This window comes from Triticum dicoccoides, chromosome 4A, assembly GCF_002162155.2.
Source record: "Triticum dicoccoides isolate Atlit2015 ecotype Zavitan chromosome 4A, WEW_v2.0, whole genome shotgun sequence".
NCBI classification, from domain to species: Eukaryota; Viridiplantae; Streptophyta; class Magnoliopsida; order Poales; family Poaceae; genus Triticum; species Triticum dicoccoides.
In genome coordinates this window covers 74,923,257-74,936,914 of record NC_041386.1, presented here as the reverse complement: position 1 = coordinate 74,936,914, position 13,658 = coordinate 74,923,257, and positions in this window count along the sequence as shown.

The window sequence follows — 13,658 nt, the reverse complement described above, 5'->3', positions numbered from 1 at the left end:
CGGACTGCAGCTAAGTCTCTGAGTGAGAAGACTTAGGCGAGTACTGGACTGCAGCTAAGCCCCCGAGTGGGAGGATTGCTCTCCACTCGACAGGTTTTTTTCAAACTTAGGCGAGTGCCGGACTGCAGCTAAGTCTCCGAGTGAGAAGACTTAGGCGAGTACTGGACTACAGCTAAGCCCCCAAGTGGGAGGATTGCTCTCCACTCGGTAGGATTTTTAAATACTTAGGCGAAACGGGTTCGCAGCTAAGCCCCCGAGTGGGAGGATTGCTCTCCACTCGGTAGGATTTTATTTTTACAAACTTAGGCGAAGCGGATTCGCAGCTAAGCCACCCACTGGGGGATTTCTTACGCAAACAAAAATAATAACAATCGCTGGGAAAATTATAACGCTCTTATCTTTGATAAATAAACTACAGGAGTTTTTTCTTATTACATCTCATCCGAGTGAGAATTCAAGTATAAAAGGGGCGGAGTAGCTCCGCATTCCAAGCTCGTGGCTCATCAATCTGGCGATCGACATTGTAGAGGTGGTATGCTCCATTGTGGAGGACTCTGGTGACTATGAAGGGGCCTTCCCAAGTAGGAGCGAGTTTGTGTGGTTTTTGCTGATCCACGCGGAGGACTAAGTCTCCTTCTTGGAAGGCTCGACTCTTCACATTTCTGGCATGGAATCGACGCAAGTCTTGCTGATAGATGGTCGATCGGATCATGGCCATTTCTCTTTCTTCTTCCAAGAGGTCGACTGCGTCCTGCCGGGCTTGTTCTGCTTCTTCTTCAGAGTAGAGCTCGACTCGAGGGGCGTTGTGAAGCATGTCACTCGGCAAGACTGCTTCGGCTCCGTAGACCAGAAAGAATGGGTTCCTTCCGGTCGATCGGTTCGGGGTCATCCTCAATCCCCAAAGAACTGATGGAAGCTCGTCGACCCATGCACCTACTGCGTGCTTGAGATCGCGCATCAATCGAGGTTTCAGTCCTTTGAGAATTAGGCCATTTGCTCTTTCCGCCTGTCCATTCGACTGAGGGTGAGCGACCGAAGTATAGTCGACTTGTGTGCCCTGAGAGGCGCAAAAGGCCCTGAATTTGTCGGAATCGAAGTTTGACCCATTGTCAGTGATGATGCTGTGCGGAACTCCATATCTGAATATCAACTCTCTGATGAAACTGATAGCAGTGCAAGCATCAAGATTCTTGATAGGCTTAGCTTCAATCCATTTGGTGAACTTGTCGACTGCTACTAGCACATGAGTGAAGCCGCTCCTGCCCGTTTTCAGTGGTCCAACCATGTCCATCCCCCAAACAGCGAAGGGCCAGACGAGTGGAATGGTTTTCAGAGCTGACACGGGCTTGTGCGACATATTGGAGTAATACTGACATCCTTCACATTTGTCGACTATCTCTTTTGCCATTTCATTGGCCCTTGGCCAGTAAAATCCCGCTCGGTATGCTTTATCCACAATGGTCCGAGAGGACGCATGATGACCACAGGTCCCCGAGTGGATATCGTCAAGGATCATCTGACCTTCTTCTGGTGTTATACACTTCTGACTGACTCCAGTCGCGCTTTCTCTATACAACTGTCCCTTTATGACTGTAAAGGCCTTGGATCGACGGACGATCTGTCGAGCCTCTTCTTCGTCCTCTGGGAGTTCTTTCCTTAGGATGTACGCGACGTACGGTACTGTCCAATCGGGAGTGATGACCAAGACTTCCATGATCAGGTCGACCACAGCTGGAATTTCAACTTCAGTCGGATCCGTGGCACTTTTTGGCTGCGGGGCCTCTTCAGTGAAGGGATCCTCCTGAACTGATGGTGTGTGGATGTGTTCCAAAAACACATTGCTGGGAATGGCTTCTCTTTTGGAACCTATTTTTGCCAAATCATCAGCCGCTTGATTTTTCAGTCGGGGTATGTGATGAAGCTCTAACCCCTCGAATTTCTTCTCCAGCTTTCTCACTACATTGCAATAACCAGTCATGGCTGGACTTCTGACGTCCCATTCCTTCATCACCTGATTAACCACCAAATCTGAGTCGCCATAGACCATGAGGCGACGGACGCCGAGTGAAATGGCCATGCGCAACCCATATAAAAGTGCTTCATATTCTGCCTCGTTATTGGAGGAATCAAAGTGGATTTGAAGAACATATCTGAGCTTATCTCCTCGGGGGGAGATCAACACCACCCTGGCACCGGAACCATTCAGCATTTTGGAACCGTCGAAGAACATGGTCCAATGCTCCGAGTGAACCTGAGTCGGCAGTTGCTGCTCAATCCACTAGGCGACGAAATCTGCTATTGCCTGGGACTTGATAGCCTTCTTTGCCTCAAACTTGATATCTGGAGGAAGGAGTTCAATCGCCCATTTTGCCACTCGACTAGTTGCATCTCTGTTGTGCAGGATCTCTGACAATGGAGCGTCGCTGACGACTGTAATGGAATGATCAGAGAAGTAGTGAGCAACTTTCTTTGTGGTCATATAAATCCCATATACAAGCTTCTGATAATGAGGATATCTTTGCTTCGACGGGGTCAAAACTTCAGAAATATAATATACTGGGCGCTGAACTTTGAAGGCTTTTCCTTCTTCTTCCCGCTTGACCGTAAGTATCGTACTGACGACTTGTCCCGTGGCTGCGATGTAAAGCAGCAAAGGCTCCTTGCTGATTGGGGCAGCAAGCACCGGCTGGGTGGAGAGCAGAGCTTTGAGCTCTGCAAATGCTGCATCAGCTTCGGGAGTCCACTCGAACTTGTCGGACTTCTTCATCAATCGGTAAAGAGGCAATGCCTTTTCACCGAGACGAGATATGAATTGACTTAAAGCGGCCAAGCAACCAGTAAGCTTCTGGACGTCGTGCACTCGCACAGGACTTTTCATTCGGAGTATAGTACCGACTTTTTCTGGATTGGCGTCGATTCCCCATTCGGAAACGAGAAAACCGAGTAATTTTCCGCCAGGAACTCCGAATGTGCACTTTGATGGATTAAGCTTGATATCATACCTCCTGAGGTTGGCAAAGGTTTCAGCAAGGTCAGCCAGCAGGTCGGAACCCTTCCGTGACTTGACCACAATGTCATCCATGTATGCTTCCACATTCCGACTGATTTGAGTGAGCAAACACTTCTGGATCATCCTCATAAACGTGGCTCCGGCATTCTTGAGGCCGAACGGCATGGTAACATAACAGAAGCACCCTAATGGAGTGATGAAAGCTGTTTTGATCTCGTCAGGTCCATACAGACGGATCTGATGGTACCCGGAATAGGCGTCTAAAAAAGACAGTCGCTCATATCCCACAGTCGAGTCGACTATCTGATCAATGCGGGGGAGAGGAAAATGACCTTTCGGGCAGGCCCGATTGATATGTTTAAAGTCAATGCACATGCGAAGTGACTTGTCCTTCTTGGGGACCATGACAACGTTGGCGAGCCACTCGGAGTGGTAGATTTCTCGGATGAACTCCGCTGCTAAGAGCCGAGCCACCTCCTCGCCAATGGCCTTTCTCTTCTGGACGGCGGACCGTCGGAGATGTTCCTTGACAGGTTTTACTTTTGAGTCGACTCTTAGGCGGTGCTCAGCCAGCTCCCTGGGAACACCCGGCATGTCAGAAGGTTTCCATGCGAAAATGTCCCAGTTCTCACGGAGGAACTGGATGAGCGCTTCTTCCTATTTGGAGTCGAGTGTTATTGAGATATGAGTTGGAGCAGCGCTGGGATCGGCCGGGTGGATGTGAGTTGTCTTCGTTTCGCCAGACGACTGAAAAGTTGATTCTGTAGCGGGCTTCTTGGCTCGCAACAAATCACTCGGGTCTGCAGTCTTCTGGTATTCCTGCAGCTCCACCACTGCCATCTGAGCATTAGCGATCTTTGAACCTTTCTGAAAACATTCTTCCGCTTTCTTCCGATTGCCTGTGATAGTGATCACACCTTTGGGGCCAGGCATCTTCAATTTGAGATGCACGTAACATGGTCGGGCCATGAAGCGTGCGTAAGCCGGCCTGCCCAAAATAGCGTGATAGGCACTCTGGAAGTCTACAACTTCAAACGTCAACTTTGTTGGGTTTCGTAGTAATTTCAAAAAAATTCCTACGCTCATGCAAGATCATGGTGATGCATAGCAACAAGAGGGGAGAGTATGATCTACGTACCCTTATAGATCGACAACGGAAGCGTTTGGTTGATGTAGTCGTACGTCTCCATGGCCCGACCGATCAAGCACCGAAACTACGGCACCTCCGAGTTCTAGCACACGTTCAGCTCGATGACGATCCCCGGACTCCGATCCAGTAAAGTGTCGGGGAAGAGTTCCGTCAGCACGACGGCGTGGTGATGATCTTGATGTACTACCGTCGCAGGGCTTCGCCTAAGCACCGCTACAATATTATCGAGGACTATGGTGGAAGGGGGCACCGCACACGGCTAAGAATATGATCACGTGGATCAACTTGTGTCTCTAGGGGTGCCCCTGCCTCCGTATATAAAGGTTCAAGGAAGGGGGGCCGGTCGGCCAAGGTGTGGCGCGCCAGGAGGAGTCCTACTCCTTCTGGGAGTAGGACTCCCCCCCTTTCCTAGTTGGAATAGGATTCGTGGAGGGGGGGGGGGAAGAGCAGAGAGAGGAGGAAGGGGGGCCGGCCCCCTCCCCTTGTCCAATTTGGACCAAGGGGTGGAGGGGCACGCGGCCCATCTCTGGCCACCTCTCCTCTCTTCCACTAAGGCCCACTAAGGCCCATATACCTCCTGGGGGGTTCCGGTAACCTCCCGGTACTCCGGTAAAATCCCGATTTCACCCGGAACACTTCCAATATCCAAACATAGGCTTCCAATATATCAATCTTTATGTCTCGACCATTTCAAGACTCCTCGTCATGTCCGTGATCACATCCGGGACTCCGAACAACCTTCGGTACATCAAAATGCATAAACTCATAATATAACTGTCATCGTAACCTTAAGCGTGCGGACCCTACGGGTTCGAGAACAATGTAGACATGACCGAGACACGTCTCCGGTCAATAACTAATAGCAGAACCTGGATGCTCATATTGGCTCCTACATATTCTACGAAGATCTTTTATCGGTCAGACCGCATAACAACATACGTTGTTCCCTTTGTCATCGGTATGTTACTTGCCCGAGATTCGATCAAAGGTATCCCATACCTAGTTCAATCTCGTTACCGGCAAGTCTCTTTACTCGTTCTGTAATACATCATCCCGCAACTAACTCATTAGTTGCAATGCTTGCAAGGCTTAAGTGATGTGCATTACCGAGAGGGCCCAGAGATACCTCTCCGACAATCGGAGTGGCAAATCCTAATCTCGAAATACGCCAACTCAACATGTACCTTTGGATACACCTGTAGAGCTCCTTTATAATCACCCAGTTATGTTGTGACGTTTGGTAGCACACAAAGTGTTCCTCTGGCAAACGGGAGTTGCATAATCTCATAGTCATAGGAACATGTGTAAGTCATGAAGAAAGCAATAGCAACATACTAAACGATCGGGTGCTAAGCTAATGGAATGGGTCATGTCAATCAGATCATTCAACTAATGATGTGATCCCGTTAATCAAATAACAACTCTTTGTCCATGGTTAGGAAACATAACCATCTTTGATTAACGAGCTAGTCAAGTAGAGGCATACTAGTGACACTCTGTTTGTCTATGTATTCACACATGTATTATGTTTCCGGTTAATACAATTCTAGCATGAATAATAAACTTTTATCATGATATAAGGAAATAAATAATAACTTTATTATTGCCTCTAGGGAATATTTCCTGCAGTCTCCCACTTGCACTAGAGTCAATAATCTAGATTACACAGTAATGATTCTAACACCCATGTAGCCTTGGTGCTGATCATGTTTTGCTCGTGAAAGAGGCTTAGTCAACGGGTCTGCAACATTCAGATCCGTATGTATCTTGCAAATCTCTATGTCTCCCACCTGGACTAGATCCCGGATGGAATTGAAGCGTCTCTTGATGTGCTTGGTTCTCTTGTGAAATCTGGATTCCTTCGCCAAGGCAATTGCACCAGTATTGTCACAAAATATTTTCATCGGACCCGATGCACTAGGTATGACACCTAGATCGGATATGAACTCCTTCATCCAGACTCCTTCATTCGCTGCTTCCGAAGCAGCTATGTATTCCGCTTCACACGTAGATCCCGCCACGACGCTCTGTTTAGAACTGCACCAACTGACAGCTCCACCGTTTAATGTAAACACATATCCGGTTTGCGATTTAGAATCGTCCGGATCAGTGTCAAAGCTCGCATCAACGTAACCGTTTACGATGAGCTCTTTGTCACCTCCATATACGAGAAACATATCCTTAGTCCTTTTCAGGTACTTCAGGATGTTCTTGACCGCTGTCCAGTGATCCACTCCTGGATTACTTTGGTACCTCCCTGCTAGACTTATAGCAAGGCACACATCAGGTCTGGTACACAGCATTGCATACATGATAGAGCCTATGGCTGAAGCATAGGGAACATCTTTCATCTTCTCTCTATCTTCTGCAGTGGTCGGGCATTGAGTCCGACTCAACTTCACACCTTGTAACACAGGCAAGAACCCTTTCTTTGCTTGATCCATTTTGAACTTATTCAAAATCTTGTCAAGGTATGTGCTTTGCGAAAGTACAATTAAACGTCTTGATCTATCTCTATAGATCTTTATGCCTAATATGTAAGCAGCTTCACCGAGGTCTTTCATTGAAAAACTCTTATTCAAGTATCCCTTTATGCTATCCAGAAATTCTATATCATTTCCAATCAGTAATATGTCATCCACATATAATATCAGAAATGCTACAGAGCTCCCACTCACTTTTTTGTAAATACAGGCTTCTCCAAAAGTCTGTATAAAACCAAATGCTTTGATCACACTATCAAAGCGTTTATTCCAACTCCGAGAGGCTTGCACCAGTCCATAAATGGATCGTTGGAGCTTGCACACTTTGTTAGCTCCCTTTGGATCGACAAAACCTTCCGGTTGCATCATATACAACTCTTCTTCCAGAAATCCATTCAGGAATGCAGTTTTGGCATCCATCTGCCAAATTTCATAATCATAAAATGCGGCAATTGCTAACATGATTTGGACAGACTTAAGCATCGCTACAGGTGAGAAGGTCTCATCGTAGTCAATACCTTGAACTTGCCGAAACCCTTTTGCGACAAGTCGAGCTTTCTAGACAGTAATATTACCGTCGGTGTCAGTCTTCTTCTTGAAGATCCATTTATTCTCAATTGCTTGCCGATCATTGGGCAAGTCAACCAAAGTCCATACTTTGTTCTCATACATTGATCCCATCTCAGATTTCATGGCTTCAAGCCATTTTGCGGAATCTGGGCTCACCATCGCTTCTCATAGTTCGTAGGTTCATCATGATCTAGTAGCATGACTTCCAGAACAGGATTACTGTACCACTCTAGTGCGGATCTCCCTCTGGTTGATCTACGAGGTTCAGTAGTATCTTGTTCTGAAGTTTCATGATCATTATCATTAGCTTCCTCACTAATTGGTGTAGGTGTCACAGAAACAGTTTTCTGTGATGCACTACTTTCCAATAAGGGAGCAGGTACAGTTACCTCGTCAAGTTCTACTTTCCTCCCACTCACTTCTTTCGAGAGAAACTCCTTCTCCAGAAAGTTTCCGAACTTAGCAACAAAAGTCTTGCCTTCGGATCTGTGATAGAAGGTGTATCCAATAGTCTCCTTTGGATATCCTATGAAGACACATTTCTCCGATTTGGGTTCGAGCTTATCAGGTTGAAGCTTTTTCACATAAGCATCGCAGCCCCAAACTTTCAGAAATGACAACTTTGGTTTCTTGCCAAACCATAGTTCATAAGGCGTCGTCTCAATGGATTTTGATGGTGCCCTATTTAACATGAATGCGGCCATCTCCAAAGCATAACCCCAAAACGATAGCGGTAAATCAGTAAGAGACATCATAGATCGCACCATATCTAGTAAAGTACGATTACGACGTTCGGACACACCATTACACTGTGGTGTTTCGGGTGGCGTGAGTTGCGAAACTATTCCGCATTGTTTCAAATGTACACCAAACTCATAACTCAAATATTCTCCTCCACGATCAGATCGTAGAAACTTTATTTTCTTGTTACGATGATTTTCAACTTCACTCTGAAATTCTTTGAACTTTTCAAACGTTTCAGACTTATGTTTCATTAAGTAGATATACCCATATCTGCTTAAATCATCTGTGAAGGTGAGAAAATAACGATATCCGCCACGAGCCTCAATATTCATCGGACCACATGCATCTGTATGTATGATTTCCAACAAATCTGTTGCTCTCTCCATAGTACTGAAGAACGGCGTTTTAGTCATCTTGCCCATGAGGCACGGTTCGCAAGTACCAAGTGATTCATAATCAAGTGGTTCCAAAAGTCCATCAATATGGAGTTTCTTCATGCGCTTTACACCGATATGACCTAAACGGCAGTGCCACAAATAAGTTGCACTATCATTATTAACTCTGCATCTTTTGGTTTCAACATTATGAATATGTGTGTTACTACTATCGAGATTCAATAAGAATAGACCACTCTTCAGGGGTGCATGACCATAAAAGATATTACTCATATAAATAGAACAACCATTATTCTCTGATTTAAATGAATAACTGTCTCACATCAAACAAGATCCAGATATAATGTTCATGCTTAACGCTGGCACCAAATAACAATTATTTAGGTCTAATATTAATCCCGAAGGTAGATGTAGAGGTAGCGTGCCGATCGCGATCACATCGACTTTGGAACCGTTTCCCACGCGCATCGTCACCTCGTCCTTAGCCAATCTTCGCTTAATCCGTAGTCCCTGTTTCGAGTTGCAAATTAGCAACAGAACCAGTATCAAATACCCAGGTGCTACTACGAGCATTAGTAAGGTACACATCAATAACATGTATATCACATATACCTTTGTTCACCTTGCCATCCTTCTTATCCGCCAAATACTTGGGGCAGTTCCGCTTCCAGTGACCAGTCTGCTTGCAGTAGAAGCACTCAGTTTCAGGCTTAGGTCCAAACTTGGGTTTCTTCTCTTGAGCAACAACTTGCTTGCTATTCTTCTTGAAGTTCCCCTTCTTCTTTCCTTTGCCCTTTTTCTTGAAACTAGTGGTCTTGTTGACCATCAACACTTGATGCTCCTTTTTGATTTCTACCTCCGCAGCTTTCAGCATTGCGAAGAGCTCGGGAATAGTCTTATTCATCCCTTGCATATTATAGTTCATCACGAAGCTCTTGTAGCTTGGTGGCAGTGATTGGAGAATTCTGTCAATGACGCAATCATCTGGAAGATTAACTCCCATTTGAATCAAGTGGTTATTATACCTAGACATTTTGAGTATATGCTCACTGACAGAACTGTTCTCCTCCATCTTGCAGCTATAGAACTTATTGGAGACTTCATATCTCTCAATCTGGGCATTTGCTTGAAATATTAACTTCAACTCCTGGAACATCTCATATGCTCCATGACGTTCAAAACGTCGTTGAAGTCCCGGTTGTAAGCCGTAAAGCATGGCACACTGAACTATCGAGTAGTCATCAGCTTTGCTCTGCCAGACGTTCACAACATCTGGTGTTGCTCCAGCAGCAGGCCTGGCACCCAGCGGTGCTTCCAGGACGTAATTCTTCTGTGCAGCAATGAGGATAATCCTCAAGTTACGGACCCAGTCCGTGTAATTGCTACCATCATCTTTCAACTTTGCTTTCTCAAGGAACGCATTAAAATTCAACGGAACAACAACACGGGCCATTTATCTACAATCATACATAAACAAGCAAGATACTATCAGGTAGTAAGTTCATGATAAATTTAGGTTCAATTGATCATATTACTTAAAGAACTCCCACTTAGATAGACATCCCTCTAATCCTCTAAGTGATTACATGATCCAAATCAACTAAACCATGTCCGATCATCATGTGAGATGGAGTAGTTTCATTGGTGAACATCACTATGTTGATCATATCTACTATATGATTCACGCTCAACCTTTCGGTCTCCGTGTTCCGAGGCCATGTCTGTATATGCTTGGCTCGTCAAGTATAACCTGAGTATTCCGTGTGTGCAACTGTTTTGCACCCGTTGTATTTGAACGTAGAGCCTATCACACCCGATCATCACGTGGTGTCTCAGCATGAAGAACTTTCGCAACGGTGCATACTCAGGGAGAACACTTCTTGATAATTTAGTGAGAGATCATCTTATAATGCTACCGCCAATCAAAGCAAGATAAGATGCATAAAAGATAAACATCACATGCAATCAATATAAGTGATATGATATGACCATCATCATCTTGTGCTTGTGATCTCCATCTCCGAAGCACCGTCATGATCACCATCGTCACCGACGCGACACCTTGATCTCCATCGTAGCATCGTTGTCGTCTCGCCAATCTTATGCTTCCACGACTATCGCTACCGCTTAGTGATAAAGTAAAGCATTACAACACGATTGCATTGCATACAATAAAGCGACAACCATATGGCTCCTGCCAGTTGCCGATAACTCGGTTACAAAACATGATCATCTCATACAATAAAATTTAGCATCATGTCTTGACCATATCACATCACAACATGCCCTGCAAAAACAAGTTAGACGTCCTCTACTTTGTTGTTGCATGTTTTACGTGGCTGGTACGGGCTTAAGCAAGAACCAATCTTACCTACGCATCAAAACCACAACGATAGTTTGTCAAGTTGGTGCTGTTTTAACCATCGCAAGGACCGGGCGTAGCCACACTCGGTTCAACTAAAGTTGGAGAAACTGTCACCCGCAAGCCACCTATGTGCAAAGCACGTCGGGAGAACCGGTCTCGCGTAAGAGTACGCGTAATGTCGGTCCGGGCCGCTTCGTCCAACAATACCGCTGAACCAAAGTATGACATGCTGGTAAGCAGTATGACTTATATCGCCCACAACTCACTTGTGTTCTACTCGTGCATGTAACATCAACATATAAAACCTAGGCTCGGATGCCACTGTTGGGTTTCATAGTAATTTCAAAAAAAATCCTACGCTCACGCAAGATCATGGTGATTCATAGCAACGAGAGGGGAGAGTATGATCTACGTACCCTTGTAGATCGACAACGGAAGCGTTTGGTTGATGTAGTCGTACGTCTCCACGGCCCGACCGATCAAGCACCAAAACTACGGCACTTGATATCATGATAAAAGTTTGGAGTTATTAGTTATTTATTTCCTTACTCAAGAGCTAGAACTCGGAGGTGCCATAGTTTCGGTGCTTGATCGGTCGGGCCGTGGAGACGTACGACTACATCAACCAAATGCTTCCGTTGTCGATCTACAAGGGTACGTAGATCATACTCTCCCCTCTCGTTGCTATGCATCACCATGATCTTGCGTGAGCATAGGAAAATTTTGAAATTACTACGAAACCCAACACTACCGTCGCAGGGCTTCGCCTAAGCACCGCTACAATATTATTGAGGACTATGGTGGAAGGGGGCACCGCACACGGCTAAGAATATGATCACATGGATCAACTTGTGTCTCTAGGGGTGCCCCTGCCTCCGTATATAAAGGTTCAAGGGAGGGGGGCCGGCCGGCCAAGGTGTGGCGCGCCAGGAGGAGTCCTACTCCTTCTGGGAGTAGGACTCCCCCCCCTTTCCTAGTTGGAATAGGATTCGTGGAGGGGAGGGGGAAAGAGGAGAGAGAGGAGAAAGGGGGGCCGGCCCCCTCTCCTTGTCCAATTCGGACCAAGGGGGGGAGGGGCGCGTGGCCCATCTCTGGCCACCTCTCCTCTCTTCCACTAAGGCCCACTAAGGCCCATATACCTCCCGGGGGGTTCGGGTAACCTCCCGGTACTCCGGTAAAATCCCGATTTCACCCGGAACACTTCCGATATCCAAACATAGGCTTCCAATGTATCAATCTTTATGTCTCGACCATTTCGAGACTCCTCGTCATGTCCGTGATCACATCCGGGACTCCGAACAACCTTCGGTACATCAAAATGCATAAACTCATAATATAACTATCATCGTAACCTTAAGCATGCGGACCCTACGGGTTCGAGAACAATGTAGACATGACCGAGACATGTCTTCGGTCAATAACCAATAGCGGAACCTGGATGCTCATATTGGCTCCTACATATTCTACGAAGATCTTTTATCGGTCTGACCGCATAACAACATACGTTGTTCCCTTTGTCATCGGTATGTTACTTGCCCGAGATTCGATCGTCGGTATCCTATACCTAGTTCAATCTCGTTACCGGCAAGTCTCTTTACTCATTCTGTAATACATCATCCCGCAACTAAATCATTAGTTGCAATGCTTGCAAGGCTTATGTGATGTGCATTACCGAGAGGGCCCAGAGATACCTCTCCGACAATCGGAGTGACAAATCCTAATCTCGAAATACGCCAACCCAACATGTACCTTTGGAGACACCTGTAGAGCTCCTTTATAATCACCCAGTTACGTTGTGACGTTTGGTAGCACACAAAGTGTTCCTCTGGCAAACGGGAGTTGCATAATCTCATAGTCATAGGAACATGTATAAGTCATGAAGAAAGCAATAGCAACATACTAAACGATCGGGTGCTAAGCTAATGGAATGGATCATGTCAATCAGATCATTCAACTAATGATGTGATCCCGTTAATCAAATAACAACTCTTTGTCCATGGTTAGGAAACATAACCATCTTTGATTAACGAGCTAGTCAAGTAGAGGCATACTAGTGACACTCTGTTTGTCTATGTATTCACACATGTATTATGTTTCCGGTTAATACAATTCTAGCATGAATAATAAACTTTTATCATGATATAAGGAAATAAATAATAACTTTATTATTGCCTCTAGGGCATAGTTCCTTCAAACTTTTCTTTGCGGTAATTCTTGGAATCACCGAAAACCACATCAAGAGCTATCTGGCCGAGTGATTCAGCCTTCTTCCCAGGAATGACTCCATGGAAACTCATGTTGCTGGTACTGAGTCTGGACGTCGGAATTCCCATCCCTTTCAACGTCTCAGCATATAATATGTTCAAACCACTGCCACCATCCATCAAGACTTTGGTCAGTCGAGTGCCTTCAACAACTGGGTCGACCACCAAAGCTTGCCTCCCAGGGGTGGCGATGTGCATTGGGTGATCGGACTGGTCGAATGTTATGGTAGTCTAAGACCACTTCAGATAATTGGGTGTCACCGGAGCAACCATATTCACCTCTCGGTTGATAACTTTCAGTCGACTTTTGCTTTCAACATCAGCAAAAATCATCAGGGTGGAATTGACCTGGGGGTATCCATCGTCACTATCTTCCTTGTCCTCAACTTTGTCCGACTCCTTTTCCTTATCTTTGGGCTGCTTGCCCTGGAACTGCTGGATCAAGAGTCGACACTGTCGAGTGGTATGTTTCGGGTAAATAAAATTGCCCTCTTCATCTTTCTTGGTGTGGAAGAGACATGGCAAGTCCAACACATCATTCCCGTCTTGATCTTTAACTTTCTTGGGGTTCCAAGGTCCTTTGGGTTTCCCTTTAAACTTTCCTTGGGTTACGGCCAAGGCTTCCCCAGGAGCAGCTGGCTCGGCTTTCCGCTTCTGTTTCCGATTGGAATTTCCTC